This window comes from Gekko japonicus, unplaced genomic scaffold (assembly GCF_001447785.1).
Source record: "Gekko japonicus isolate JY-2015 unplaced genomic scaffold, Gekko_japonicus_V1.1 scaffold1482, whole genome shotgun sequence".
NCBI lineage: Eukaryota > Metazoa > Chordata > Lepidosauria > Squamata > Gekkonidae > Gekko > Gekko japonicus.
Window position 1 is genome coordinate 252,744 of NW_015169822.1, and position 7,526 is coordinate 260,269.

Consider the following 7,526-nt stretch of genomic DNA (forward strand, 5'->3'; position numbering starts at 1 on the left):
GGATGTTGAACTCTCATGTGATGGTATTCTGTCTTTCAACTTCCTCCCGTTCCTCTGTTGATGTTCAAACCTGTTTTATTGGCCAGCAATGATGTATTTATGGAATATTTATTGAAAATGAAGCCTGGCACACAGTACAGAGATTGTTTTACTGTACTCCAACATAACCAGTCCCTGGTGCAAGTTTCACTGTTGGGTAAATTTTTGGTCACCATGATTTTCAGCATCACGTGGAATTTTACTTGGAATTTTAAAAGTTGTGATTTTGAGAAAAGACTGAATTTGAACTGCATTGTTCTTGACCATAACGCCAATGTCATTCACAAATGAAGTGCTACTACTGATAAATGATTCTTGATATGTAAGATTTTCCTTCTGCTGATGAGTTTCTGGTCCGCAAATGGGATCTTCTGATGACTCTGTTGATGCTACTGATAGCATATCTCTTTCGATACTGACAGCACTGTTAGATATTGGTAGCGTAGTATTCTCTGTTGCTGTTGATTTTTTGTCATCTGGGGTATTTTCTTCTGCATAATCAAACATAAAATCTTCTGCTGCATGTGCTGGTGCATCACTTTCTTGAACAATGTCTTCACACTCATTTAATATTATTGAAATATCATCCATTGAGTTTCCACAGGTTTCATTGTCTGTAGCACTGTCCATTGAGTGGGATGAATTGAAAAATGAGGTAATTGATCTCAATCAATTAGCTGCAGGCAGCTTCATGTGCTTTTTCAGCCTGTCTCTTGCTTGCGCCACTATCAAATCTCCTTTTCATAGTGAATGGTGACCTATTAATATATGAGATTAACATTAAAATTTGCAATAAAAAACCAAAACATTAAATAACCAGAACACTTTGAGAAATACTGTAAAAATGGGTCAGTTGAAACTCTATGTAACTATGTTTGTATCTTTACTTGAAAAATATTAACATTCTTTTTGACTCAAAACTCTAGTCCTGCATTCCCGTGGGTTATATTAGAACAGCCAACGTTATTTTTCAACCTACTTACAAACTGAAAAAATATAGTTGTCGTCTGTTTCTACACATAATTGAGGAGGGCTGAATATAAACGGAGGTTAAGTAAGTTCTGCTGTATTTTGGTTGCTTAGAATGGTTAAGCTGCCAAGATGGCTGGTTTCAACTGGTGGTGGTAGGCATTATCTATGTGTCTCACCCACCAGGGGAAGCGGCTGCTGACATGCTCCTCTCCTTTTCTCCTCCAGACCAGGCAGTTAGCACAGAGGTGGAGCCAGACTGCTCATGTCAACATGCTGCAGGGGTGGGGGTGGAAGGGGAGAGCCGAGCCTACGTGCTCCTTCTCCCTCTGCTGTTCCTGCTTTTGCCACAGCTATGCCTCCATGGACTCTCTGGCAGACACCTCTATGGAAACCAGACCAGTTCCCAGACCAGCCGGTTTTGCCATCAGAGCAGGTGCATGCAAAATGACGGCCACCATTTTATCTCCTAGTGGCTGTCTGGCCCCATTCTGGGAGGGAAGAGTCCCAGGCTCCGGTGGGAAAAATCCCACCAAAAATGGGCGGTTGGAAAGGCTGGTATTTCTGTGTCTGTAACTATAACCAAATTAAGAGTTAATGTCAAAAGTGTAAATTTGACCTCCCTCCCCTGAGAATGTGAGGCCTGGGCCAAATGGCCCTGCTCCCCCCCCCCCCCTGTGTCTGGCAGCTCCCTCAGCTTCCAGTTCTAACTGTACAGCAAGGAACTGGTCTTCAGTTTTTTAGCACACACCCCATCCTCCATTTTGGACACCATGTAATATTTCTGAGTCCATTGAGAGACTAACAGAATGAGGAATGGCATAACATAACTATAATATGAACAGCAATGAAAACATCTTGGTCAGCAGTCTCTAAGCATTCTTGAACAAGCTAAGGTTGAACAAGCTAAGGTCACATGACATTAGGGCAAGTCCACAATGTAACATTAAATATAAGGTGTTATAATGGGAATTTAGGAAGGGCCTCCAGGTTCGCCCAAAGAACTTTGCCCAGTCACTTGTGAAGGAACTCAATAGGTTTATTTATGTATTATACAACTGGTACCTAGAGACCCTAACTGCAAGAAGAAGGAGACTCTAACTGCAAGAAGAAGAAGAAAGAAGAAGAAGAAGAAGAAGAAGAAGAAGAAGGAGGAGGAGGAGGAGGAGGAAGAAAGAAAGAAGAAAGAAGAAAGAAGAAAGAAGGAGGAAGGAGGAAGGAGGAAGGAGGAGATTGGATTTATACCCTGCCCTTCACTTGGAGTCTCAGAGGGGCTTACAAACTCCTTTCCCTCCCCCTCCCCACAACAGACACCCTGTGAGGTAGGTGGGGCTGAGAGAACTCTGACACAAACTGCTCTTTCAGGAACAGCTGTGCCAGAACTTGTGACTGATCCAAGGTCACATCAGCAGGTGCAAGTGGAGGAGTGGGGAATCAAACCCGGTTCTCCCAGATTAGAGTCTGCACACCAATCAAACAACTGCAGCAGCCTCTTGAATAACAACAACAACAACCCTTCTTCCTCCAGATAATACCAGGACAGGAAGGAAACAGCCTCCCCTTCAAACATTAAGTCTTTATTAACTGTATTATCCTTTGTCTACTTTTCACTTAGGGTTGCCAATTCTGGGTTGGAAAATTCCTGGATATTTGGGAGTAGAACAAACAAAGGGGAAGGGGGAAACTCACTCGACCAGAAATGTACGGAGAATGCTTCAAGGGTCAATCTGCAGCAAATAAAATTTGTATTAAAAGAAATATGTTCTATAGTGTACACAATAATATAATTAAAGACATAGGGCCAGAATATCAGACCACATTAAGAATAATAAAAAATAAGCTTTACATAAGATGTTATAATTTCCTATACAAAGTTGATGATAAATATCAAATGACCAACACAAGACCATACATGTTTCGGAGTCAAAGGCCTTCCTCAGTGGCCAGTAATAGATAACACAGTTTTTTAGGAACACATCCAGAAAAAACTATGGCAAAACATCACAAAATCACTCAATTGTGATTTTTGGGGGGGATTATTTTTCTCCCACCAGCCACAGGAGCAGTGGTGGGAAATGAGAGCCAGGGACTAGAGATCCCCTGACCCCAGTGGGAAAATGGCCGCCCTATTAAAAGTGCTTTGGGACAAAGGCATAGTTAAAAATTAAATCCTAGCCCTATGGCCAAGGATACAGGATACAGCATCTTTTGCTGACACTGAGCAGCTTTGGGTCTGAGATGGGAGACCCCCAGCAGAACACGATGTACCTTGAATTTCATAATGAAAAATCGTAATAAAGTAAATAAGTATCCAAACTAAACAGAAAAGGCTTGACTGTTCAGATAATACTAGGTCTAAGGCCTCTAAAAAAAACACCTGATTTTTTTTTTAATGGGGAATACGACCCTTTACAGCATATTCCGTACTCTGTTACCTTTTTTCTGAATGAACTATATTGCCCTGAGGGTTGCTAGTTTTTGATTTTAAAAGTACTGGCACTTTGAGCTGGATGGAGGCGGAATCCTGGCAGAACTTGTAGGAATCTGGCACGCTATCTAAGAGGGAGACTCTTGTAGGTGGAGTTTACTGGTTTCCTTGGCCCTAATACTGGAGGCTACTGGCTTTCCAGGCGACATTGGCTTCTTGACAACACAGAGTTTACTGGTTGGACCAGTCTGGTTGTCAACCCTAATTGCATGTTGTCTGATTGCCATAAAATCCAAACAATTAAGGGCATGTTTAGCTATCAAGGTGCGGGGGTGATAACACTGGAACATTATGTGTGACTCATGGACTGCAACCAGATTCAATTGCCTTGATTTTACGGAGCAGGTGCACCATATCTTATCTAGAACTGTCATTAATCAAAATCAGTGAATATTTGACTGTTGCCAGCACTATCCATACAAGAAAAATGTTTTTTGGAGGGTTGTCTTGACTTCAGAAAGCATTTTTTTTCAACTTTGCAAATGTATTACTTATCCTAGTCTTACGTATATTGCACAGGATACAATTATGTGCAATATCACTTGTACATTTTTTGTGTGTGACATGAAAATTCACTGAATAATTCGAGATTTGATACATGCCAAAATGATTAAAGTTAATTAAGCCTGTGACACTTTGTTTTCAAGATTCACTACTACAGTAATCAGCTGTACACTTCACAATATACCATCATCCCCCCCCCCTTACCTCATGGCTGCTCAATCCCAGAATTAACATACTATACACAGTACAGACTGAAGGCTGAAATATACATTATGGGAGGGTTCTGTAATGTATTTTTAATGCTAAAAGGCAGACATAGAGGATCCTGATTTAGACCAGGGTCCTCTCACATGTGCTTCACAATAAAAATCCCCTATTATGAACCTTGGGGTGGGGAGAGGCACCCATATTGTTCTGTCTGTTTTTCTCTTACTTGGTAACAACTGTTCCAAAGAGGCAATTTCTATCCCCCCCCCCCAAATGGCTCAGTGGGAAGATAAATGTCCCTAAACCAATTTGCATTCTAAAATTTTTTTTCAACAGGACTTCTCTATACATTCTGTCCCTTCAAGAAAGAGGAAGTTACATCACATTGCATTCACATGACAGAGAACAGTATAGACTGGGGAGCAGAGAAAAGTTACACACACACACACATATGTATGTTATGTCCAATTCTTTCTTTCTCCAAGGAACTTCGGGTGCCATACACATTTCTCCTGTCTTCCATTTTATCTTCATAACAACCTATAGTGGCCAGCTCAAGATAGGTAGTCTGTCTGTAGCAGTAGAAAAGAGTAATAGTCCAGTAGCACCTTAAAGACTAACAAAATTTTTGGTAGGGTATGAGCCTACTGGTCAATGCTCATACCCTATCACAAATTTTGTTAGTCTTTAAGGTGCTACTGGACTCTTTTTTCCTATGGTGGCCAGCCATAGCTAGCAACTTGGCAGGAGAACTGAGGGTGAGGCAGAGACAATCTTTTTGGCGTTGTGCCTACAGCAACATCACTTCCAGTGAAAAACTCTATGATTAAACTCTAGAATTTTGGGTGAATCCTAGAGTGTTGCACCAACATGATGATTTCACTTCCTGTTCTCACACTGGAAATGATATCACTCATTGGTGTGATGCCAAAGAGTCCTCCCCCATTTTTCTCACACCAGCTTGTGGGGCAGCAGTGGGGAATGGAGGGCTGAGGCCTGGAGGTTTCCCCAGTATAACAGGAGACCTGCCTCCTGAGAAAGGATGACTGACTCAAGGTCACCCAGCCTTCATAGTTGAACAAGGTTTGAAGCTGGGTTTCTTTGGTCCTGGTCTGACACTCTAATCACTTTATAACATTGCCTCTCTGCTAGTTCAATTCTGAGGGCACTTTCCTGGGAGTAAGCAGCACTGAAAAGACTTGAGTAGGCTTCTGAGTAGACCTGCTTATGAATGCTCTCTATGAAACTCTACATTCCTTCTTAAACAAAGGACGATTTGATGGGCTGTCAGACTAGGCCATGCAAGTGAAAGAGCTACTTTGCATAACCAAAACCCCATTTGAAAAATATTGGAAATGTTATTACAGTAATTTAGTCTGATAATAGTATCAAGATGAGAAATATCACTTCCTACGTCAATTTGGTCCCTTCTGGATGGCTGCAGTTAAAGCTAATCAGTAAACTATAATATCTACCTTGTTACAATATTTTACCAATTAATCAGATAATGGTTTCAGGTTACTGGGAATAAATTATAATGGTAACTACACTCGATCTAGGTCTGTAAGGGTACTAAATTGTTTGGTTAGTCCCTCTATTTAAAAATTACAGATTTATTTACATATATTTTACAATTTGCCCATGAGAGGTTTTTTCCCCTGCTTCAATGGAAAAAAAATCTTGAACTGAGAGACGAATCTCTTGTTCATGGATGAAATGAAAAGTCATTAAGTAAATGCTACTCTATTAGCATTGACACTAATGAGCCTGAGAAGGAGTTGGGGAGTTTTGTTGGTGCTCATGAGAGTTCAAATAAGTGGTTCTTTAGGAGCTCAAGTGGGTTTGTGTGTAGAGAACACAGCTAACCTTCCTGGCGCTAGCAGCTGCCTCTGAAGAAGGAGGGGGGAGAAATCCTGTCTCCATGGAAACATTTGAGGTGGACCAAGCATGGATTAATCAAAATACAATGAATCCCTTTTTTGCAAGATACTGGATGTTGGAGGGAGAGGAGAATTCATTCACACTTGAAAGAATGGAAAATCCACCACAGATGTGTCTTGAACATACATTTCAATGCATTTATAATTAGTACATGGTCATGGACTTCTCGGTATAAAATGTACTTCTATAATCAGGAGAGAAAAAATAAATTGATCCCCCTCCTTCTTTTTCTTCACCAATGGCTCACAGATCAAATCCACTTTGTTTAAATTAACGCCTAGAAGATGTTTGAAAACCAATGCACAGTGCCGCTAGTCTTCTGTACCACCAATGGACAAAATCCATGCTCTCCCAAAGTAATTTCTGTTGATGTCAGTGAAGTCAAACTTGCATATTACAGGATTCTGCATGCATTGTTCGGTCACGTCTACAAATTGTTGCTAGGAATGCCAGCTCTCAAGTGCCCAGCTAGTATATGAACAGTGTTCTTGCTAAACTGCGCTAGCATGTGCTCATGCACAATTTTTTAGCCATTCGCACAGAGATTTTTGGCCATTCGCACACAGATTTTTGGGCATTAGCGCACAGGTTTTTGGCTCAGCACAGGGTGACAAAATTCCAGAAGGAAGCCAAAGCTGCCGTCCGGAGTGCACTAGTGCCCTCCTGGATGACGCTTCCACACACGCTCCAAAACCCCTTCACTTCCTTCCTTGCCAGCATGATGGAGGGGAGGAGGCAACAGCATGTGCTGGCCACTTCAAGCTCTCACAGACAATGGCCAGCCACGTTTCCCTTGGCTGCCTATAGTGGTTGCTTTCTCTCTTGCCCCCCTCCCTCAGTGATGCAGGTGGAGGAAAGTCACACAGTGGCATGTTCCAGTTTGCATCCTTCTGGGAGCCACATGGACAGGGTGCCTGGTTTCCCTGTAAAAGATACAGCAGCCATGGGGAGGAGGAATGAAGGCAGTGCGACCACCTGAACCCACATGGACCTCAGGGGCGGGGGGGGGAGACGAAAGAGGGGGAAGAGAATGGGCACATGTGGCCTGATTCTTGGCACATCTGCTCACAAGTAAGCCTTGCAGCACTCCTGAGGATTAGCTCCCAAGGCAGTGTGTTTTGCCAAGGGCAGCTTTGCACTAAGCAAAGGGCACGAGGGCTGCACAGGGCTCTCAACAGGCTTTTAGCTGACCTCTCCCCCTCGTTCGGGCGTGAGCAGCCGGTGTGATCATTCCCTCCCCTTTCGTCTGGAGTGAAAAGTGCTGGAGCTGAGCTCTAGCTTGGCTTTCTGCGCCCCTAGAACCAGAATGGCATGGGGTGGTGGTGGTTTGACCTGACCAGAAAAGGCACTGGAAATGGGGAAAGGAGGTGGAGAAACC